Genomic DNA, 20,906 nt, shown 5'->3' with positions numbered 1-20,906 from the left:
CATAGCAAGAGTGGCACCCGACGGAGCCGCCGTGGCAGGTCCAGCGCCGGCGGGAGGATCAGAGCCAGAATCCTGCGAGTGCGGCCGGATGCGACGGCAATGAGAGTCGTCCGATTTGCGTTTGCCTGCGACTTGTCCAGGCGACACGCTCGATGGAACGGCCATCGCCGTACCGCTTGTCACGACAGGGTCCGTTTGAGTGAGTAAAACCTTGAGCTGACGAACTTTCTCGTCCCTCTTAGACTCCGCGGAACTCACGGACGCCTCAGGCTGACTGTGAGCGGCAGGCCGCTGCCGACGGCGATCGGCAGCCAACACCTGCCGCGAGTCAACAGCCGCGCGCTGCGAGGCCCGTTGCAATTTTTTCGGTTTTGAGGTGGACTTATAGGGTGGGACACAAGTCACCACCGGGGACGGCGTTCGCCCCTTACGAGAAGAAACACCCGAAAGACTAGCGCTTCGAAAGCGGGGAACGTTGTCAGCTCTCTCAATCGGCCTTTCCCGACGCGGCTTAGGTTCCGCGGGGGCGTCAAGACGCTCCTCACTATCGACAACAACGGTGGCAGCAGCAGACACAGTCTCAGTCACAACAGAGGAAGCAGCCTCTGGAACGGGTTCCGACACGGACAGCGTTGCAGCTGCCGGTGCGGGTTCAGACACTATCGGTGGCTCAATGCGATCGACAACTGTGGGAGCAGGCAACGGGGCCTCCACAGTGTCGGGCAGAGAAAGCACAGGCAAAGCCGGGGAGCTATCAGCAACAGGAACGGAAGGTGTAACGTCCATAGCAACAGCGTCGGCCGGAACCTCAGGATCAGACACACGAAGCGCACGTGCGGGGGAAGTGCCAAGCGCGACCGCCGCCCACGTCACCTCGTCCTGACCGTCTGTCCGTGGTAATTGCACAGGGCGACTACGTTTCGGACAGTCCTGTCGAAAATGTCCGGTACCGTTACAAAAAGAACAGGTCGCCGGTTGGCCGCTATAAGTGATAAAGGCCCGATGGCCAGCAACAAAAACAAAGGACGGTATATGCTGCCGGACAATCATGCGGACACTTCGAACACCATTTTCAACATCATAATAATATGCTGACGACCATTTCTCCTTTACGACCGAAAGCACTGTACCGTACGGAAGTAAACTACGGGCAATAGTTTCATTTCGCACTTCAAAAGGCAGGTTAAAGACGCGAACAGTACGGATACCATAACCCGCATTCGACATCACAACATCACTGATAGTACCGTCAAGGTGCTTAATTTTACGTACACCACCATTGACGTTCACTAACGTTTCACACATATCGGAAGAAGAAAGTTTCAGAAATAACGAATTGAGGAACGCGTCAAGTTGAACGCCGAGGACTACACTTTTCGGCAATTGAAGGTCGTTTTTAACCCATTGGTGAATTTCGAAAGCAGTAGGCCTACGCACGGATCTATCAAACGCACACTGAATATTGTTCTGACGATTCTCTGAGTTATCGAGATCCATAGTACTCACTGAAACAAAAAATCAAAGAAGAAACAGCGCCGCGAAGCACACGCCGCCGACCGCGACCCGCACGTAAACACCGCCCGGTGGCCGCAGCGAACGCGCGATGCGTTCGGGCCCACGGCTCCGAAGAGACTGGTGCCTGAAACCAGCGCCTTAGACCGCTCGGCCACGCTACCTACGTGGCACGGCGGTCACAGGAGCTGCGTTCTACCCCACGAGAAAACATCGCAATGGCACAAAAAACGAGAAAAAGCTGGCAGCGGTGGGATTCGAACCCACGCCTCCGAAGAGACTGGTGCCTTAAACCAGCGCCTTAGACCGCTCGGCCACGCTACCTGTGCCCGTGTTCTTCGCTTTTGTAGAAACAGTGCACGACACAGCTTCCTGTTCTGCTGCGACTGGCTGCTCATCCATTGCACCTCAAACAACTGCCATTTTCGAATAGAGATTAACTACACAGGCAGCTGCCCGCTCTCTGGTGCGGCGGCATTACGTGTTGATAATGAATTGGTAGTGCCACCCGCAGCCTGCGGAACATGAGTGAAAAATCAAGAGGGCACCGTAATTTCAAACACTGAGTCACAATCGTCACTGCAGCGACAGCAAGGCAAAACTTTAAAAATTGCCGTGACCAGGATTCGAACCTGGGTTATTGCGGCCACAACGCAATGTCCTAACCACTAGACGATCACGGCCACGGAGGCACCGCCGACGGCAGTTCTCGCGACTGCAAGTGGCGATGAACAGCAAAGCTCGGCCCACACACCACTGTGTCTCCCCACAGCTGTGCCAGACGCGGTCTCCATTATATGTATACTGGCAAACGAACGTGTCTGCGCTGTAAGGACACTAAGCAGTGTGGTTAGCTGCATTCAACCCCCGTGGCAATGTCTTGCAGTCCTCCAACTCTGTTGACCACAGGTATGTGCCTCAATAAGAGGTGGACAGACGTCGCATCGCTCTCGCCGTCACTTGTGACCGCGAATCGTACTTAACGTAATTTTCTGCAAGCGTCAGCGGAGCGTCAGTCGAGCTAAGTCGGGCCAAGTCGCATAAGAGGAGCAACAAAATGCGCATTTCCGGTACCGGGAATCGAACCCGGGCCTCCTGGGTGAGAGCCAGGCATCCTAGCCACTAGACCACACCGGATAACGACGCAAGCGCTCCTCCAGCGAACGCAGCAAACAGTACACACGCTACTTGACGACAACGGCCAAAATTTAGCGTTTCCACTTTGTAGAACGGCATGCTCGGGACGCATTTCGTGGAGACGAACGCCAGCAATCGTGACACCAGACTGCGCCTGTGAATCCTGTCGTTGCACCACGCACTGTGCTGCTACGACAATTTAAGAAAGAGACGCTCACGGCTTGCTGCGCTGTTCCCTTCGCGGGTAATCAGTGCTCCTGCTTTCGAGACAGAAAACATTGGCAGCGGTGGGATTCGAACCCACGGCTCCGAAGAGACTGGTGCCTGAAACCAGCGCCTTAGACCGCTCGGCCACGCTACCTACGTGGCACGGCGGTCACAGGAGCTGCGTTCTACCCCACGAGAAAACATCGCAATGGCACAAAAAACGAGAAAAAGCTGGCAGCGGTGGGATTCGAACCCACGCCTCCGAAGAGACTGGTGCCTTAAACCAGCGCCTTAGACCGCTCGGCCACGCTACCTGTGCCCGTGTTCTTCGCTTTTGTAGAAACAGTGCACGACACAGCTTCCTGTTCTGCTGCGACTGGCTGCTCATCCATTGCACCTCAAACAACTGCCATTTTCGAATAGAGATTAACTACACAGGCAGCTGCCCGCTCTCTGGTGCGGCGGCATTACGTGTTGATAATGAATTGGTAGTGCCACCCGCAGCCTGCGGAACATGAGTGAAAAATCAAGAGGGCACCGTAATTTCAAACACTGAGTCACAATCGTCACTGCAGCGACAGCAAGGCAAAACTTTAAAAATTGCCGTGACCAGGATTCGAACCTGGGTTATTGCGGCCACAACGCAATGTCCTAACCACTAGACGATCACGGCCACGGAGGCACCGCCGACGGCAGTTCTCGCGACTGCAAGTGGCGATGAACAGCAAAGCTCGGCCCACACACCACTGTGTCTCCCCACAGCTGTGCCAGACGCGGTCTCCATTATATGTATACTGGCAAACGAACGTGTCTGCGCTGTAAGGACACTAAGCAGTGTGGTTAGCTGCATTCAACCCCCGTGGCAATGTCTTGCAGTCCTCCAACTCTGTTGACCACAGGTATGTGCCTCAATAAGAGGTGGACAGACGTCGCATCGCTCTCGCCGTCACTTGTGACCGCGAATCGTACTTAACGTAATTTTCTGCAAGCGTCAGCGGAGCGTCAGTCGAGCTAAGTCGGGCCAAGTCGCATAAGAGGAGCAACAAAATGCGCATTTCCGGTACCGGGAATCGAACCCGGGCCTCCTGGGTGAGAGCCAGGCATCCTAGCCACTAGACCACACCGGATAACGACGCAAGCGCTCCTCCAGCGAACGCAGCAAACAGTACACACGCTACTTGACGACAACGGCCAAAATTTAGCGTTTCCACTTTGTAGAACGGCATGCTCGGGACGCATTTCGTGGAGACGAACGCCAGCAATCGTGACACCAGACTGCGCCTGTGAATCCTGTCGTTGCACCACGCACTGTGCTGCTACGACAATTTAAGAAAGAGACGCTCACGGCTTGCTGCGCTGTTCCCTTCGCGGGTAATCAGTGCTCCTGCTTTCGAGACAGAAAACATTGGCAGCGGTGGGATTCGAACCCACGCCTCCGAAGAGACTGGTGCCTGAAACCAGCGCCTTAGACCGCTCGGCCACGCTACCTACGTGGCACGGCGGTCACAGGAGCTGCGTTCTACCCCACGAGAAAACATCGCAATGGCACAAAAAACGAGAAAAAGCTGGCAGCGGTGGGATTCGAACCCACGCCTCCGAAGAGACTGGTGCCTTAAACCAGCGCCTTAGACCGCTCGGCCACGCTACCTGTGCCCGTGTTCTTCGCTTTTGTAGAAACAGTGCACGACACAGCTTCCTGTTCTGCTGCGACTGGCTGCTCATCCATTGCACCTCAAACAACTGCCATTTTCGAATAGAGATTAACTACACAGGCAGCTGCCCGCTCTCTGGTGCGGCGGCATTACGTGTTGATAATGAATTGGTAGTGCCACCCGCAGCCTGCGGAACATGAGTGAAAAATCAAGAGGGCACCGTAATTTCAAACACTGAGTCACAATCGTCACTGCAGCGACAGCAAGGCAAAACTTTAAAAATTGCCGTGACCAGGATTCGAACCTGGGTTATTGCGGCCACAACGCAATGTCCTAACCACTAGACGATCACGGCCACGGAGGCACCGCCGACGGCAGTTCTCGCGACTGCAAGTGGCGATGAACAGCAAAGCTCGGCCCACACACCACTGTGTCTCCCCACAGCTGTGCCAGACGCGGTCTCCATTATATGTATACTGGCAAACGAACGTGTCTGCGCTGTAAGGACACTAAGCAGTGTGGTTAGCTGCATTCAACCCCCGTGGCAATGTCTTGCAGTCCTCCAACTCTGTTGACCACAGGTATGTGCCTCAATAAGAGGTGGACAGACGTCGCATCGCTCTCGCCGTCACTTGTGACCGCGAATCGTACTTAACGTAATTTTCTGCAAGCGTCAGCGGAGCGTCAGTCGAGCTAAGTCGGGCCAAGTCGCATAAGAGGAGCAACAAAATGCGCATTTCCGGTACCGGGAATCGAACCCGGGCCTCCTGGGTGAGAGCCAGGCATCCTAGCCACTAGACCACACCGGATAACGACGCAAGCGCTCCTCCAGCGAACGCAGCAAACAGTACACACGCTACTTGACGACAACGGCCAAAATTTAGCGTTTCCACTTTGTAGAACGGCATGCTCGGGACGCATTTCGTGGAGACGAACGCCAGCAATCGTGACACCAGACTGCGCCTGTGAATCCTGTCGTTGCACCACGCACTGTGCTGCTACGACAATTTAAGAAAGAGACGCTCACGGCTTGCTGCGCTGTTCCCTTCGCGGGTAATCAGTGCTCCTGCTTTCGAGACAGAAAACATTGGCAGCGGTGGGATTCGAACCCACGCCTCCGAAGAGACTGGTGCCTGAAACCAGCGCCTTAGACCGCTCGGCCACGCTACCTACGTGGCACGGCGGTCACAGGAGCTGCGTTCTACCCCACGAGAAAACATCGCAATGGCACAAAAAACGAGAAAAAGCTGGCAGCTGTGGGATTCGAACCCACGCCTCCGAAGAGACTGGTGCCTTAAACCAGCGCCTTAGACCGCTCGGCCACGCTACCTGTGCCCGTGTTCTTCGCTTTTGTAGAAACAGTGCACGACACAGCTTCCTGTTCTGCTGCGACTGGCTGCTCATCCATTGCACCTCAAACAACTGCCATTTTCGAATAGAGATTAACTACACAGGCAGCTGCCCGCTCTCTGGTGCGGCGGCATTACGTGTTGATAATGAATTGGTAGTGCCACCCGCAGCCTGCGGAACATGAGTGAAAAATCAAGAGGGCACCGTAATTTCAAACACTGAGTCACAATCGTCACTGCAGCGACAGCAAGGCAAAACTTTAAAAATTGCCGTGACCAGGATTCGAACCTGGGTTATTGCGGCCACAACGCAATGTCCTAACCACTAGACGATCACGGCCACGGAGGCACCGCCGACGGCAGTTCTCGCGACTGCAAGTGGCGATGAACAGCAAAGCTCGGCCCACACACCACTGTGTCTCCCCACAGCTGTGCCAGACGCGGTCTCCATTATATGTATACTGGCAAACGAACGTGTCTGCGCTGTAAGGACACTAAGCAGTGTGGTTAGCTGCATTCAACCCCCGTGGCAATGTCTTGCAGTCCTCCAACTCTGTTGACCACAGGTATGTGCCTCAATAAGAGGTGGACAGACGTCGCATCGCTCTCGCCGTCACTTGTGACCGCGAATCGTACTTAACGTAATTTTCTGCAAGCGTCAGCGGAGCGTCAGTCGAGCTAAGTCGGGCCAAGTCGCATAAGAGGAGCAACAAAATGCGCATTTCCGGTACCGGGAATCGAACCCGGGCCTCCTGGGTGAGAGCCAGGCATCCTAGCCACTAGACCACACCGGATAACGACGCAAGCGCTCCTCCAGCGAACGCAGCAAACAGTACACACGCTACTTGACGACAACGGCCAAAATTTAGCGTTTCCACTTTGTAGAACGGCATGCTCGGGACGCATTTCGTGGAGACGAACGCCAGCAATCGTGACACCAGACTGCGCCTGTGAATCCTGTCGTTGCACCACGCACTGTGCTGCTACGACAATTTAAGAAAGAGACGCTCACGGCTTGCTGCGCTGTTCCCTTCGCGGGTAATCAGTGCTCCTGCTTTCGAGACAGAAAACATTGGCAGCGGTGGGATTCGAACCCACGCCTCCGAAGAGACTGGTGCCTGAAACCAGCGCCTTAGACCGCTCGGCCACGCTACCTACGTGGCACGGCGGTCACAGGAGCTGCGTTCTACCCCACGAGAAAACATCGCAATGGCACAAAAAACGAGAAAAAGCTGGCAGCGGTGGGATTCGAACCCACGCCTCCGAAGAGACTGGTGCCTTAAACCAGCGCCTTAGACCGCTCGGCCACGCTACCTGTGCCCGTGTTCTTCGCTTTTGTAGAAACAGTGCACGACACAGCTTCCTGTTCTGCTGCGACTGGCTGCTCATCCATTGCACCTCAAACAACTGCCATTTTCGAATAGAGATTAACTACACAGGCAGCTGCCCGCTCTCTGGTGCGGCGGCATTACGTGTTGATAATGAATTGGTAGTGCCACCCGCAGCCTGCGGAACATGAGTGAAAAATCAAGAGGGCACCGTAATTTCAAACACTGAGTCACAATCGTCACTGCAGCGACAGCAAGGCAAAACTTTAAAAATTGCCGTGACCAGGATTCGAACCTGGGTTATTGCGGCCACAACGCAATGTCCTAACCACTAGACGATCACGGCCACGGAGGCACCGCCGACGGCAGTTCTCGCGACTGCAAGTGGCGATGAACAGCAAAGCTCGGCCCACACACCACTGTGTCTCCCCACAGCTGTGCCAGACGCGGTCTCCATTATATGTATACTGGCAAACGAACGTGTCTGCGCTGTAAGGACACTAAGCAGTGTGGTTAGCTGCATTCAACCCCCGTGGCAATGTCTTGCAGTCCTCCAACTCTGTTGACCACAGGTATGTGCCTCAATAAGAGGTGGACAGACGTCGCATCGCTCTCGCCGTCACTTGTGACCGCGAATCGTACTTAACGTAATTTTCTGCAAGCGTCAGCGGAGCGTCAGTCGAGCTAAAAGCTAAGTCGGGCCAAGTCGCATAAGAGGAGCAACAAAATGCGCATTTCCGGTACCGGGAATCGAACCCGGGCCTCCTGGGTGAGAGCCAGGTATCCTAGCCACTAGACCACACCGGATAACGACGCAAGCGCTCCTCCAGCGAACGCAGCAAACAGTACACACGCTACTTGACGACAACGGCCAAAATTTAGCGTTTCCACTTTGTAGAACGGCATGCTCGGGACGCATTTCGTGGAGACGAACGCCAGCAATCGTGACACCAGACTGCGCCTGTGAATCCTGTCGTTGTACCACGCACTGTGCTGCTACGACAATTTAAGAAAGAGACGCTCACGGCTTGCTGCGCTGTTCCCTTCGCGGGTAATCAGTGCTCCTGCTTTCGAGACAGAAAACGTTGGCAGCGGTGGGATTCGAACCCACGCCTCCGAAGAGACTGGTGCCTGAAACCAGCGCCTTAGACCGCTCGGCCACGCTACCTACGTGGCACGGCGGTCACAGGAGCTGCGTTCTACCCCACGAGAAAACATCGCAATGGCACAAAAAACGAGAAAAAGCTGGCAGCGGTGGGATTCGAACCCACGCCTCCGAAGAGACTGGTGCCTTAAACCAGCGCCTTAGACCGCTCGGCCACGCTACCTGTGCCCGTGTTCTTCGCTTTTGTAGAAACAGTGCACGACACAGCTTCCTGTTCTGCTGCGACTGGCTGCTCATCCATTGCACCTCAAACAACTGCCATTTTCGAATAGAGATTAACTACACAGGCAGCTGCCCGCTCTCTGGTGCGGCGGCATTACGTGTTGATAATGAATTGGTAGTGCCACCCGCAGCCTGCGGAACATGAGTGAAAAATCAAGAGGGCACCGTGATTTCAAACACTGAGTCACAATCGTCACTGCAGCGACAGCAAGGCAAAACTTTAAAAATTGCCGTGACCAGGATTCGAACCTGGGTTATTGCGGCCACAACGCAATGTCCTAACCACTAGACGATCACGGCCACGGAGGCACCGCCGACGGCAGTTCTCGCGACTGCAAGTGGCGATGAACAGCAAAGCTCGGCCCACACACCACTGTGTCTCCCCACAGCTGTGCCAGACGCGGTCTCCATTATATGTATACTGGCAAACGAACGTGTCTGCGCTGTAAGGACACTAAGCAGTGTGGTTAGCTGCATTCAACCCCCGTGGCAATGTCTTGCAGTCCTCCAACTCTGTTGACCACAGGTATGTGCCTCAATAAGAGGTGGACAGACGTCGCATCGCTCTCGCCGTCACTTGTGACCGCGAATCGTACTTAACGTAATTTTCTGCAAGCGTCAGCGGAGCGTCAGTCGAGCTAAGTCGGGCCAAGTCGCATAAGAGGAGCAACAAAATGCGCATTTCCGGTACCGGGAATCGAACCCGGGCCTCCTGGGTGAGAGCCAGGCATCCTAGCCACTAGACCACACCGGATAACGACGCAAGCGCTCCTCCAGCGAACGCAGCAAACAGTACACACGCTACTTGACGACAACGGCCAAAATTTAGCGTTTCCACTTTGTAGAACGGCATGCTCGGGACGCATTTCGTGGAGACGAACGCCAGCAATCGTGACACCAGACTGCGCCTGTGAATCCTGTCGTTGCACCACGCACTGTGCTGCTACGACAATTTAAGAAAGAGACGCTCACGGCTTGCTGCGCTGTTCCCTTCGCGGGTAATCAGTGCTCCTGCTTTCGAGACAGAAAACATTGGCAGCGGTGGGATTCGAACCCACGCCTCCGAAGAGACTGGTGCCTGAAACCAGCGCCTTAGACCGCTCGGCCACGCTACCTACGTGGCACGGCGGTCACAGGAGCTGCGTTCTACCCCACGAGAAAACATCGCAATGGCACAAAAAACGAGAAAAAGCTGGCAGCGGTGGGATTCGAACCCACGCCTCCGAAGAGACTGGTGCCTTAAACCAGCGCCTTAGACCGCTCGGCCACGCTACCTGTGCCCGTGTTCTTCGCTTTTGTAGAAACAGTGCACGACACAGCTTCCTGTTCTGCTGCGACTGGCTGCTCATCCATTGCACCTCAAACAACTGCCATTTTCGAATAGAGATTAACTACACAGGCAGCTGCCCGCTCTCTGGTGCGGCGGCATTACGTGTTGATAATGAATTGGTAGTGCCACCCGCAGCCTGCGGAACTTGAGTGAAAAATCAAGAGGGCACCGTAATTTCAAACACTGAGTCACAATCGTCACTGCAGCGACAGCAAGGCAAAACTTTAAAAATTGCCGTGACCAGGATTCGAACCTGGGTTATTGCGGCCACAACGCAATGTCCTAACCACTAGACGATCACGGCCACGGAGGCACCGCCGACGGCAGTTCTCGCGACTGCAAGTGGCGATGAACAGCAAAGCTCGGCCCACACACCACTGTGTCTCCCCACAGCTGTGCCAGACGCGGTCTCCATTATATGTATACTGGCAAACGAACGTGTCTGCGCTGTAAGGACACTAAGCAGTGTGGTTAGCTGCATTCAACCCCCGTGGCAATGTCTTGCAGTCCTCCAACTCTGTTGACCACAGGTATGTGCCTCAATAAGAGGTGGACAGACGTCGCATCGCTCTCGCCGTCACTTGTGACCGCGAATCGTACTTAACGTAATTTTCTGCAAGCGTCAGCGGAGCGTCAGTCGAGCTAAGTCGGGCCAAGTCGCATAAGAGGAGCAACAAAATGCGCATTTCCGGTACCGGGAATCGAACCCGGGCCTCCTGGGTGAGAGCCAGGCATCCTAGCCACTAGACCACACCGGATAACGACGCAAGCGCTCCTCCAGCGAACGCAGCAAACAGTACACACGCTACTTGACGACAACGGCCAAAATTTAGCGTTTCCACTTTGTAGAACGGCATGCTCGGGACGCATTTCGTGGAGACGAACGCCAGCAATCGTGACACCAGACTGCGCCTGTGAATCCTGTCGTTGCACCACGCACTGTGCTGCTACGACAATTTAAGAAAGAGACGCTCACGGCTTGCTGCGCTGTTCCCTTCGCGGGTAATCAGTGCTCCTGCTTTCGAGACAGAAAACATTGGCAGCGGTGGGATTCGAACCCACGCCTCCGAAGAGACTGGTGCCTGAAACCAGCGCCTTAGACCGCTCGGCCACGCTACCTACGTGGCACGGCGGTCACAGGAGCTGCGTTCTACCCCACGAGAAAACATCGCAATGGCACAAAAAACGAGAAAAAGCTGGCAGCTTTTTTTTTTTTTTTTTTTTTTTTTTTTTTTTTTTTTTTTTTTTTTTTTTTTTTTTTTTTTTTTTTTTGGGCCTCCCAACTCCCCTTATAGCCCGGCCTTGCGCTCTCCAAATAACGCCTTCGTCGGCGAGCTTCTCAGCTATAGTAAGTGCTGGTGCCAGATATAACGGAAACGAAAACGAACGTTGACGAAAGAAAGTAGCAAAGTAAGCCTCCTTCCTGTGAGGCAGTCCTTGTGAGAAGGGTAAACAAACACGTATGCAGCTCCACGGAAAGCAGAGTAGTTACATGAAGGCTCCGTGAAGTGCGAAAACAAAAAGTGTATAAATATATAGACATAGAACCGGCTGGAAGAAGTCAAAGAAAAGTCCAGTCAGCGCACAAAGCAAAACGCCGGCCAGGAATGCAAAAAAAAAATCATTAAACACGGACGTACATCGTGAAGAACCGAGTAACGGTGAGCACGCCGAAAAAACGACAAAGAAATGGAAAGAAGCCAATGCAAGAAGGAAAAACACACCAGGAATCCTGACCAAAGTAAAATCAAGGAAACACAACAAAATGTCCACAAAAAAAGAGGGGGGGGGGACACTTTCACGCAACGCCTCTCCTTGGCATCACGATCCCATACCAATACATGGCAGAGTGGGAAACAAGAAGAAAATAAAGAAAGCTAAAACAAAATATCCCCGCATATGACCATATACGAGGCATTTCCCAAGGGAGAAACGTCTCCCGTTTACGTTATATTTATCGTTACTGGTACTAAGTAGACATTCAACACAAGACGAGGGCACGTTCAATCACGTCATAAGTTTAAGCAGGAAAATGTAAATTTAATTAAGTCGACATCGGGAATAGAGTATAAGCATGTGCCAAGGCGACATGCAAAAAATTCGCAAAAGTCAGAGCATAATCACGTCGAACACGGGACTGGCCATGTTCAGCCCATAAGTACGTGAGAAAATCCAGACGGTCAGTCAGTTTAAGACAAAACAAAGAGTGGATGGTATGACCGAGTAACCAGATGGTGGCGTTGCGCTTGGTGGTCGGGAACGCCTTACACTGGGGTACGATCGCATCTGCCACTGTCACCTGCGCTAGAGACACCCTGTTGATGAGACGCACCATATCCCTAGCAGTGTCCCACACAGCACGGAACCGACGGCACACAAAGCGATGTTCAACGCTGTCCACTTCATGGCACTCTTCACAGGCGGGGGATGGACTTAGATGAATAGAGTGCAATTTAGCATTCGTGGGAATAGTACCATTGACGACCTTATACCACGTCGCTCTAACGTGGGCAGGGAGGACGGGTGTGGCGATGTTTCGCCAAACTGTTCGCCAGTCAGTGTGCGGCAGGCGGTACTCCCACTTGTTCCGGGCCGGTGATCCCCGCAGAGCACGGATAATGTCGCCGACACGACCTCCGCTGGAGCCACTATACGCAAGATAGCTGTTGTTAAAATAAAAACGGCGCACGTAATTCAGCGCAAAGGGTATGTGGCTGACAGAGACTGGAGCAACCACGGAAGGTGGACGGTAGTGAGTGAACAACATGACCGTGGCACTGCTGGTGCCCTTCTCTAACACGGCCGTAGTCCGTTTGAGGAGGAGTGCCGCGCATTTGGCGGAAAAATCCACCAGACCGAGTCCCCCATCGGCTGGATTTAAGGTGCAGGTGGCTAAGGAAACTTTGAAAATGTCCCCTTTCCAAAGGAGCCAGTAGACGGCCTGTTTAATAGCGCGGTCTAAGAGCTTAGGTACGGGGAGAACTTGTGCTAGATACCACGCTCTAGCTAAGATAGTAGAATTTATAAGCTGCACCTTATCAGAAAGCGCCAAATGCCGGGCCGCATGAATTTTAACGACCGCCCTAATTTTGTGTAAGATGGGACGCCAATTCAGGGCCTCCATGCGCTGAGGATTATCAGATAAAATAACCCCCAGGACTCTGTGCTGCTGCACAACACTGAACCAATGTCGACGCACATGACTCATCCGTGGAGTTAGGGGAAGCAAAACCGTCTTGTGAACATTCACAATGGCCCCCGTCGCCGTTTCAAATTGCCGGAGAACCGAGTACAGGGTATCTACATCTGCCGGCCGACCCAAGAACACTCCAAGATCGTCGGCATAAGCCCGGCAAGTAAGGCGATCGTCCCCAAGTTGGATCCCCGGACACTCATTGCAGATGGACCGCAGCAGCGGGTCGAGCGCCAAAGCGTAAAGTGTCATCGACAATGGGCAACCCTGCCTGACCGAGCGAGTCAGACGTATAGGTGGACTGAGGGACCCATTGACGATGACACTCGACGTGGCATTACGCAAAAAACCCTGAACCGTGTTGGTAAACTTACGGCCAAACCCCATGGCAACCATCACACGCCGTAAATAGGCATGGCCAACCCTGTCAAAAGCATTCTGGAAATCGACCAACATAATCGCTGCCGACCGAACCCTGTTGCCGCGTACAAAACCGATACAGTCCCGATAGGCCAGAACTGCATCAAAAATATTCCTGTCACGCACAGCACACGTCTGATGTTCACAGAGAACGCGCGGCATGACTTGCCGCAGTCTGTGCGCGACACACCTCGCCATGATCTTATAATCCGCGTTCAACAGAGTGATCGGTCGGACAGTATGTATAGTCGGCGTCGCTTTCGATTTTGGAATGAGCGTGATACACCCCGCTGCAAACTCCGGTGGTAGAGGAGCGCCATTAAGAATTTCATTAGCGATAGCAGTTAAAGTATCACGTAAAGGGTTAAAAAACTGCAAATAAAATTCAGCGGGAATGCCGTCCATTCCGGGAGATTTCCCCCTAGGACTGCGCTTGACAGCTTCGTGCAAGTCGTCGGACGTAAAAGCCTCATTAAGATGGACACGGTCTGTGCGACTTAAAACATTTGGAACCCCCTGTAAAATACGACGCAACGCAGCGGGATCGACATCAACATCTTGAAAAAGTGACCCAAAATGTGCGTGAATTTCATTGGCAATCGTCACCCTGTCGGAAGTTTTAATCCCATCCTGAGTGATCCACGCATTAAAGGCCAATCGTTCGCGCATCTTCCGCTCTCTGTTGAGATGATATATAGAGAGCGGCTCCCCGTCCACGGCACCTACAGGCTGGCTCCGAGTAACCGGCCCTCTGCTCTTCCGCCGTAGATCGGTCAAAAGTTCGGCCTGAAATTTTTTGAAAACGGGAAGAAGATGCGGCTGGCCCGTAACTTGTCGGGCGAGGTCCTTTAAACAGCTCTGATAAAATTGTGACGTCGAGCGACGCCAGTGCGCTGCGTCGCGACTAAAATTTATTAAAAAGGTCCGAACTGCTGGTTTGGCAGCGCCAACCCACCACTCGAGGACGCTACTAGCACCGGGTTTAGTCTGTAAAAGTTTGTGCCACATAGTAGTAAAGGACTGCTGAAAATGGGAGTCGGCTAACAGGCTGCAGTTAAACTTCCATAGATTTTTGCGAGAGGAAGGCCGAGGAAGTGGAAGAGAGAGGTCACAAATATAGCTGCAGTGATCTGAAAAAATAACCGGCCTGACCTCAGATCGAGTCACCGGGGCTGCTAGTGACGATGACACATATATCCGATCGAGCCGGCTATGTCCCGTTGGATAAAAATAGGTATACTCCGTGTCAACCGGGTGGAGCATTCGCCACGTGTCCTTAAGATTAAAACTCGTGATGAGCGTGAGGAGTTCCCGACACTTGTTGGGGCGCGGCTCCTGGTCGCGATCATCAGTGACCGCATTAAAGTCACCGCCTAAGATTAAATGAGCGGAGTTCCGGTGCAAAACCTCACACAACTCCTGACCATAAAAGAGCCGCCGCGCCGCGTAGTCGCTGCCGGAAGGAGCGTAAACATTAACAAACACGACGCCTTCAATAGTGCACGCAATAGCGCGGCCAGTGGGTAGACACTCAATATTCGTGACACTGAGGCCGGGACAGACTAAAATAGCAGTACCGGTGACGTCATCAGACAGCACATTATCCACAATAACGTAGTCACACAGATCGGTTAGAAGCATCAGAGCCTCACGTGTCACTTCTTGCAAAAAGGCGACATGGCAACGGGTTTCACCTAAAAGAGTATTTAAAGCAAGGACCTTATGCGGACTACGCATTTTGTTAACATTTACCGTAAGAATATGCCACCGACGCGTGTCAGGAACCATACACAACGCAAGGAACAACAAATGCAGTATTCACAAGAAGCGAATCAGCAGCGCCGCGAAGGTAACGCATATTGTGGACAAGATCGGCAAAAATGGCATACCGACAGGTGGTAGGTAGCATACTCAGAATACACACGAAAGAAGTGTCCACAATAAAGGGCACAACGGCGCCACCAAGCAAAGCAACATGTGAATAGGAACGGCGAAAATGATCCACTGCAGGCTACCGAATTCCAGGCATAGCGAAAACAGCAACAATTAAGCACAGACAAGAAGCACAGACAAGAAGAGGTGCCCCGGCACAGCGAGGACGACGCAGTCGAGCGACAGGGTCGGTAAAAAACAAACCGCCGACGCCGGACACAAAGCAAATCACAGGCACAAAGTGGCACAGCAGAAGGTCATGAGCGCAACCAAACGACGCAGACAATCGACAAATAACGGTAAAAGTCATCCCCAACAGGTGCAGACAGGAACATAGGTAAAATAATAAACGATACTGACAGAGTAAAAGTACATGTTCGCCGCCAATACAATTCCATGCAGTTCGTCGGCATGAGCGATGAGACATCGCCTCCGACGGGGGGCACACACCAGACACAGACAAAGACAATGCATAATAACTATAATTATTAAGAATAAAAGTAACGGGCACAACTGCGGAAGCAACGGCGTCACAAGGAGTATACACTGTGGCTACACAGTGACGAAAAGTTCCGCCCGCGTACAACAAATACAATACACATGTAAAGGCGAATAAAACAGTTCGCACAAATTTGCAGGCACATGTGCCGCCAAACGACGCAAGGTAGTGGCAAGCACAATGAAATATGTCCGCAACGGATGTCACTCATCAGACGCGAGAAAAAAAAAGTATGCGCACAACAAAAGCTGCACATGCACCGTTAAGACAGCGCATGGTAGTGAGAGTAACGGGGTAAACACACAATCAATGCGTGGCAGACCCCAGACACAAACGAAATGACACAACTTGTTAAACAGAAATGTGCACATCGTAAAAAGCACCCGTGCAGCCGTAATGATTCAAGGGAACGGCAAGAACGACTAATTGTGCCTCCGAACGAGCGGCGGAAACCCGACACATGTAGAAATACCAGACAGAGTTAAAATACGTAACAAATAAAGTACACAAAGATGGGTGCGGTGGCGCTGCCAAAACTCCACGCGGGAGCGACAATAAAGGTTAAAACGCGCAACAGACCGGTGTCACACAACACAGACGAGGAAACGTCACAAAAAAAACATTGTGAGACTTAAACAACGATGAAAACAGGCACGCTGCCAAGCAATGAGAAAGTCACGTCACGTACCGGGGCCAAACCCGTGTTCCACCTCCACTTCCGCCGCCCAGTCACACTTTTCACTAGAAAATACGGGGGGCGGAACCACGTCCGTGCCCATACTAACAGCGGCACCGGAAGGAGCCGCCGTGGCAGGTCCAGCGCCGGCGGCAGAATCAGATCCAGAATCCTGTGAGGGCGGCCGGATGCGACGGCAATGTGAGTCGTTCGATTTGCGTTTGCCTGCCAAATGTGCAGGCGACACGCCCGAAACAACGTCCATCGCCATATCGCTTGCCACGACAGGTTCCGTTTGAGTAAGCAGAACCTTAAGCTGACGTACTTTCTCGTCCCTCTTGGATTCCGCGGAACTCACGGACGCCGCAGGCTGACTGCAAGCGGCAGGCCGCTGCCGACGGCGATCGGAAGCCGACGCCTGCCGCGAGTCAACAACTGCGCGCTGCGAGGCCCGTTGTAACTTTTTCTGTTTAGAGGTGGACTTGTATGGTGGGACGCAAGTCACCACCGGGGACGGCGTTCGCGCCTTACGAGAAGAAACACCCGAAATACTAGCGCTGCGAATGCGAGTCACATTCTCAGCCCTCTCAGTCGGCCGTTCCCTACGCGGTTTGGGTTCCGCGGGGGCGTCAAGACGCTCCTCACGGTCAACAACAACGGTGACAACATCGGACACAGTCTTATTCGCAACAGAGGGAGCAGCCTCGGGAACGGGTTCCGATACGGAAAGCGTTACAGCTGCCGGTACGGGGTCAGACACAATCGGTAGCTCATCAACAGCCGGCGGAGCAGGCACGGGGGCCGCTACACGCGCAGGCAAAGAAGTCACAGGCAACGCCGGGGAGCTATCAGCGTCAAGAACGGGAGGTGTAACATCCATAGCAACAACGTCGTCTGCAATCTCAGGGACAGACACACGACTAGCACGTGCGGGGGAGGCGCCAAGCGCGACCGCCGCCCACGTCACCTCGTCCTGACCGTCTGTCCGTGGTAGCTGCACAGGGCGACTACGTTTCGGACAGTCCTGTCGAAAATGGCCGGTACCATTACAAAAAGAACAGGTCGCCGGTTGGCCGCTATAAGTTATAAAGGCCCGATGGCCAGCAACAACAACAAAGGACGGTATATGCTGTCGGACAATCATGCGGACACTACGAACACCATTCTCAACATCATAATAGTAAGCCGACGACCATTTCTCTTTGACGACCGAAAGCACTGTACCATACGGAAGTAAGCTACGAGAAATAGTTTCATTGCGTACTTCGAATGGCAAGTTAAACACGCGTACAGTACGGATACCATAACCCGCGTTCGACAGCACAACATCACTAATAGTACCGTCAAGGTGCTTAATTTTACGGACACCACCATTAACATTAACTAAAGTGTCACACATGTCAGAAGAGGACAATTTAAGAAACAACGAATTGAGGAACGCGTCAAGTTGAACGCCGAGGACTACACTTTTCGGTAATTGAAGGTCGTTTTTAACCCACTGGTGAATTTCGAAAGCCGTAGGCCTACGCACGGATCTATCAAACGCGCACTGAATATTATTCTGACGATTTTCTGAATTATCGAGATCCATGGTACTCACAGAAAGAAGAAATCACAGAAGAAACAGCGCCGCGAAGCACACGCCGCCGACAGCGATCCGCAGGTAAACACAGCCCGGCACGCCGCAGCGAGCGCGCGATGTGTTCGGGCCCACGGCTCCGAAGAGACTGGTGCCTGAAACCAGCGCTTTAGACCGCTCGGCCACGCTACCTACGTGGCACGGCGGTCACAGGAGCTGCGTTCTACCCCACGAGAAAACATCGCAATGGCACAAAAAACGAGAAAAAGCTGGCAGCGGTGGGATTCGAACCCACGCCTCCGAAGAGACTGGTGCCTTAAACCAGCGCCTTAGACCGCTCGGCCACGCTACCTGTGCCCGTGTTCTTCGCTTTTGTAGAAACAGTGCACGACACAGCTTCCTGTTCTGCTGCGACTGGCTGCTCATCCATTGCACCTCAAACAACTGCCATTTTCGAATAGAGATTAACTACACAGGCAGCTGCCCGCTCTCTGGTGCGGCGGCATTACGTGTTGATAATGAATTGGTAGTGCCACCCGCAGCCTGCGGAACATGAGTGAAAAATCAAGAGGGCACCGTAATTTCAAACACTGAGTCACAATCGTCACTGCAGCGACAGCAAGGCAAAACTTTAAAAATTGCCGTGACCAGGATTCGAACCTGGGTTATTGCGGCCACAACGCAATGTCCTAACCACTAGACGATCACGGCCACGGAGGCACCGCCGACGGCAGTTCTCGCGACTGCAAGTGGCGATGAACAGCAAAGCTCGGCCCACACACCACTGTGTCTCCCCACAGCTGTGCCAGACGCGGTCTCCATTATATGTATACTGGCAAACGAACGTGTCTGCGCTGTAAGGACACTAAGCAGTGTGGTTAGCTGCATTCAACCCCCGTGGCAATGTCTTGCAGTCCTCCAACTCTGTTGACCACAGGTATGTGCCTCAATAAGAGGTGGACAGACGTCGCATCGCTCTCGCCGTCACTTGTGACCGCGAATCGTACTTAACGTAATTTTCTGCAAGCGTCAGCGGAGCGTCAGTCGAGCTAAGTCGGGCCAAGTCGCATAAGAGGAGCAACAAAATGCGCATTTCCGGTACCGGGAATCGAACCCGGGCCTCCTGGGTGAGAGCCAGGCATCCTAGCCACTAGACCACACCGGATAACGACGCAAGCGCTCCTCCAGCGAACGCAGCAAACAGTACACACGCTACTTGACGACAACGGCCAAAATTTAGCGTTTCCACTTTGTAGAACGGCATGCTCGGGACGCATTTCGTGGAGACGAACGCCAGCAATCGTGACACCAGACTGCGCCTGTGAATCCTGTCGTTGCACCACGCACTGTGCTGCTACGACAATTTAAGAAAGAGACGCTCACGGCTTGCTGCGCTGTTCCCTTCGCGGGTAATCAGTGCTCCTGCTTTCGAGACAGAAAACATTGGCAGCGGTGGGATTCGAACCCACGCCTCCGAAGAGACTGGTGCCTGAAACCAGCGCCTTAGACCGCTCGGCCACGCTACCTACGTGGCACGGCGGTCACAGGAGCTGCGTTCTACCCCACGAGAAAACATCGCAATGGCACAAAAAACGAGAAAAAGCTGGCAGCGGTGGGATTCGAACCCACGCCTCCGAAGAGACTGGTGCCTTAAACCAGCGCCTTAGACCGCTCGGCCACGCTACCTGTGCCCGTGTTCTTCGCTTTTGTAGAAACAGTGCACGACACAGCTTCCTGTTCTGCTGCGACTGGCTGCTCATCCATTGCACCTCAAACAACTGCCATTTTCGAATAGAGATTAACTACACAGGCAGCTGCCCGCTCTCTGGTGCGGCGGCATTACGTGTTGATAATGAATTGGTAGTGCCACCCGCAGCCTGCGGAACATGAGTGAAAAATCAAGAGGGCACCGTGATTTCAAACACTGAGTCACAATCGTCACTGCAGCGACAGCAAGGCAAAACTTTAAAAATTGCCGTGACCAGGATTCGAACCTGGGTTATTGCGGCCACAACGCAATGTCCTAACCACTAGACGATCACGGCCACGGAGGCACCGCCGACGGCAGTTCTCGCGACTGCAAGTGGCGATGAACAGCAAAGCTCGGCCCACACACCACTGTGTCTCCCCACAGCTGTGCCAGACGCGGTCTCCATTATATGTATACTGGCAAACGAACGTGTCTGCGCTGTAAGGACACTAAGCAGTGTGGTTAGCTGCATTCAACCCCCGTGGCAATGTCTTGCAGTCCTCCAACTCTGTTGACCACAGGTATGTGCCTCAATAAGAGGTGGACAGACGTCGCATCGCTCTCGCCGTCACTTGTGACCGCGAATCGTACTTAACGTAATTTTCTGCAAGCGTCAGCGGAGCGTCAGTCGAGCTAAGTCGGGCCAAGTCGCATAAGAGGAGCAACAAAATGCGCATTTCCGGTACCGGGAATCGAACCCGGGCCTCCTGGGTGAGAGCCAGGCATCCTAGCCACTAGACCACACCGGATAACGACGCAAGCGCTCCTCCAGCGAACGCAGCAAACAGTACACACGCTACTTGACGACAACGGCCAAAATTTAGCGTTTCCACTTTGTAGAACGGCATGCTCGGGACGCATTTCGTGGAGACGAACGCCAGCAATCGTGACACCAGACTGCGCCTGTGAATCCTGTCGTTGCACCACGCACTGTGCTGCTACGACAATTTAAGAA

General features: G+C 53.3%; 35 non-coding genes across 35 annotated transcripts; all 35 read right to left on the bottom strand.

Annotated features, from left to right (window-relative positions):
• Positions 1-1,754: 1,754 nt before the first annotated feature.
• Trnal-aag (transfer RNA leucine (anticodon AAG)) lies at positions 1,755-1,836 on the bottom strand. The gene has a single exon. It is a non-coding gene; the product is annotated as a tRNA-Leu (tRNA).
• A 287-nt stretch (positions 1,837-2,123) lies between these two features.
• Positions 2,124-2,195, bottom strand: Trnah-gug (transfer RNA histidin (anticodon GUG)). The gene has a single exon. It is a non-coding gene; the product is annotated as a tRNA-His (tRNA).
• A 382-nt stretch (positions 2,196-2,577) lies between these two features.
• Positions 2,578-2,649, bottom strand: Trnae-cuc (transfer RNA glutamic acid (anticodon CUC)). Its single transcript has one exon. It is a non-coding gene; the product is annotated as a tRNA-Glu (tRNA).
• A 279-nt stretch (positions 2,650-2,928) lies between these two features.
• On the bottom strand, positions 2,929-3,010 carry Trnal-cag (transfer RNA leucine (anticodon CAG)). Its single transcript has one exon. It is a non-coding gene; the product is annotated as a tRNA-Leu (tRNA).
• A 78-nt stretch (positions 3,011-3,088) lies between these two features.
• Trnal-aag (transfer RNA leucine (anticodon AAG)) lies at positions 3,089-3,170 on the bottom strand. The gene has a single exon. It is a non-coding gene; the product is annotated as a tRNA-Leu (tRNA).
• A 287-nt stretch (positions 3,171-3,457) lies between these two features.
• Trnah-gug (transfer RNA histidin (anticodon GUG)) lies at positions 3,458-3,529 on the bottom strand. Its single transcript has one exon. It is a non-coding gene; the product is annotated as a tRNA-His (tRNA).
• Positions 3,530-3,911: 382 nt separating this feature from the next.
• Trnae-cuc (transfer RNA glutamic acid (anticodon CUC)) lies at positions 3,912-3,983 on the bottom strand. The gene has a single exon. It is a non-coding gene; the product is annotated as a tRNA-Glu (tRNA).
• A 279-nt stretch (positions 3,984-4,262) lies between these two features.
• Positions 4,263-4,344, bottom strand: Trnal-cag (transfer RNA leucine (anticodon CAG)). The gene has a single exon. It is a non-coding gene; the product is annotated as a tRNA-Leu (tRNA).
• A 78-nt stretch (positions 4,345-4,422) lies between these two features.
• On the bottom strand, positions 4,423-4,504 carry Trnal-aag (transfer RNA leucine (anticodon AAG)). Its single transcript has one exon. It is a non-coding gene; the product is annotated as a tRNA-Leu (tRNA).
• A 287-nt stretch (positions 4,505-4,791) lies between these two features.
• Trnah-gug (transfer RNA histidin (anticodon GUG)) lies at positions 4,792-4,863 on the bottom strand. Its single transcript has one exon. It is a non-coding gene; the product is annotated as a tRNA-His (tRNA).
• Positions 4,864-5,245: 382 nt separating this feature from the next.
• On the bottom strand, positions 5,246-5,317 carry Trnae-cuc (transfer RNA glutamic acid (anticodon CUC)). The gene has a single exon. It is a non-coding gene; the product is annotated as a tRNA-Glu (tRNA).
• A 279-nt stretch (positions 5,318-5,596) lies between these two features.
• Trnal-cag (transfer RNA leucine (anticodon CAG)) lies at positions 5,597-5,678 on the bottom strand. Its single transcript has one exon. It is a non-coding gene; the product is annotated as a tRNA-Leu (tRNA).
• A 78-nt stretch (positions 5,679-5,756) lies between these two features.
• Positions 5,757-5,838, bottom strand: Trnal-aag (transfer RNA leucine (anticodon AAG)). The gene has a single exon. It is a non-coding gene; the product is annotated as a tRNA-Leu (tRNA).
• A 287-nt stretch (positions 5,839-6,125) lies between these two features.
• Trnah-gug (transfer RNA histidin (anticodon GUG)) lies at positions 6,126-6,197 on the bottom strand. Its single transcript has one exon. It is a non-coding gene; the product is annotated as a tRNA-His (tRNA).
• A 382-nt stretch (positions 6,198-6,579) lies between these two features.
• On the bottom strand, positions 6,580-6,651 carry Trnae-cuc (transfer RNA glutamic acid (anticodon CUC)). Its single transcript has one exon. It is a non-coding gene; the product is annotated as a tRNA-Glu (tRNA).
• A 279-nt stretch (positions 6,652-6,930) lies between these two features.
• Trnal-cag (transfer RNA leucine (anticodon CAG)) lies at positions 6,931-7,012 on the bottom strand. Its single transcript has one exon. It is a non-coding gene; the product is annotated as a tRNA-Leu (tRNA).
• A 78-nt stretch (positions 7,013-7,090) lies between these two features.
• Trnal-aag (transfer RNA leucine (anticodon AAG)) lies at positions 7,091-7,172 on the bottom strand. Its single transcript has one exon. It is a non-coding gene; the product is annotated as a tRNA-Leu (tRNA).
• Positions 7,173-7,459: 287 nt separating this feature from the next.
• On the bottom strand, positions 7,460-7,531 carry Trnah-gug (transfer RNA histidin (anticodon GUG)). Its single transcript has one exon. It is a non-coding gene; the product is annotated as a tRNA-His (tRNA).
• Positions 7,532-7,920: 389 nt separating this feature from the next.
• Positions 7,921-7,992, bottom strand: Trnae-cuc (transfer RNA glutamic acid (anticodon CUC)). Its single transcript has one exon. It is a non-coding gene; the product is annotated as a tRNA-Glu (tRNA).
• Positions 7,993-8,271: 279 nt separating this feature from the next.
• On the bottom strand, positions 8,272-8,353 carry Trnal-cag (transfer RNA leucine (anticodon CAG)). The gene has a single exon. It is a non-coding gene; the product is annotated as a tRNA-Leu (tRNA).
• Positions 8,354-8,431: 78 nt separating this feature from the next.
• Trnal-aag (transfer RNA leucine (anticodon AAG)) lies at positions 8,432-8,513 on the bottom strand. The gene has a single exon. It is a non-coding gene; the product is annotated as a tRNA-Leu (tRNA).
• Positions 8,514-8,800: 287 nt separating this feature from the next.
• Trnah-gug (transfer RNA histidin (anticodon GUG)) lies at positions 8,801-8,872 on the bottom strand. The gene has a single exon. It is a non-coding gene; the product is annotated as a tRNA-His (tRNA).
• A 382-nt stretch (positions 8,873-9,254) lies between these two features.
• On the bottom strand, positions 9,255-9,326 carry Trnae-cuc (transfer RNA glutamic acid (anticodon CUC)). Its single transcript has one exon. It is a non-coding gene; the product is annotated as a tRNA-Glu (tRNA).
• Positions 9,327-9,605: 279 nt separating this feature from the next.
• Trnal-cag (transfer RNA leucine (anticodon CAG)) lies at positions 9,606-9,687 on the bottom strand. Its single transcript has one exon. It is a non-coding gene; the product is annotated as a tRNA-Leu (tRNA).
• A 78-nt stretch (positions 9,688-9,765) lies between these two features.
• Positions 9,766-9,847, bottom strand: Trnal-aag (transfer RNA leucine (anticodon AAG)). Its single transcript has one exon. It is a non-coding gene; the product is annotated as a tRNA-Leu (tRNA).
• Positions 9,848-10,134: 287 nt separating this feature from the next.
• Trnah-gug (transfer RNA histidin (anticodon GUG)) lies at positions 10,135-10,206 on the bottom strand. The gene has a single exon. It is a non-coding gene; the product is annotated as a tRNA-His (tRNA).
• Positions 10,207-10,588: 382 nt separating this feature from the next.
• Positions 10,589-10,660, bottom strand: Trnae-cuc (transfer RNA glutamic acid (anticodon CUC)). Its single transcript has one exon. It is a non-coding gene; the product is annotated as a tRNA-Glu (tRNA).
• Positions 10,661-10,939: 279 nt separating this feature from the next.
• Trnal-cag (transfer RNA leucine (anticodon CAG)) lies at positions 10,940-11,021 on the bottom strand. The gene has a single exon. It is a non-coding gene; the product is annotated as a tRNA-Leu (tRNA).
• A 7,450-nt stretch (positions 11,022-18,471) lies between these two features.
• Positions 18,472-18,553, bottom strand: Trnal-aag (transfer RNA leucine (anticodon AAG)). Its single transcript has one exon. It is a non-coding gene; the product is annotated as a tRNA-Leu (tRNA).
• A 287-nt stretch (positions 18,554-18,840) lies between these two features.
• Trnah-gug (transfer RNA histidin (anticodon GUG)) lies at positions 18,841-18,912 on the bottom strand. Its single transcript has one exon. It is a non-coding gene; the product is annotated as a tRNA-His (tRNA).
• Positions 18,913-19,294: 382 nt separating this feature from the next.
• Trnae-cuc (transfer RNA glutamic acid (anticodon CUC)) lies at positions 19,295-19,366 on the bottom strand. The gene has a single exon. It is a non-coding gene; the product is annotated as a tRNA-Glu (tRNA).
• A 279-nt stretch (positions 19,367-19,645) lies between these two features.
• Positions 19,646-19,727, bottom strand: Trnal-cag (transfer RNA leucine (anticodon CAG)). Its single transcript has one exon. It is a non-coding gene; the product is annotated as a tRNA-Leu (tRNA).
• A 78-nt stretch (positions 19,728-19,805) lies between these two features.
• Positions 19,806-19,887, bottom strand: Trnal-aag (transfer RNA leucine (anticodon AAG)). Its single transcript has one exon. It is a non-coding gene; the product is annotated as a tRNA-Leu (tRNA).
• A 287-nt stretch (positions 19,888-20,174) lies between these two features.
• On the bottom strand, positions 20,175-20,246 carry Trnah-gug (transfer RNA histidin (anticodon GUG)). The gene has a single exon. It is a non-coding gene; the product is annotated as a tRNA-His (tRNA).
• A 382-nt stretch (positions 20,247-20,628) lies between these two features.
• Positions 20,629-20,700, bottom strand: Trnae-cuc (transfer RNA glutamic acid (anticodon CUC)). Its single transcript has one exon. It is a non-coding gene; the product is annotated as a tRNA-Glu (tRNA).
• Positions 20,701-20,906: the final 206 nt, after the last annotated feature.

Source organism: Schistocerca nitens, chromosome 1, assembly GCF_023898315.1.
Source record: "Schistocerca nitens isolate TAMUIC-IGC-003100 chromosome 1, iqSchNite1.1, whole genome shotgun sequence".
NCBI classification, from domain to species: domain Eukaryota; kingdom Metazoa; phylum Arthropoda; class Insecta; order Orthoptera; family Acrididae; genus Schistocerca; species Schistocerca nitens.
The sequence above is the reverse complement of the archived record's forward strand: the minus strand, read 5'-3'. Positions and strand labels throughout refer to the sequence as shown.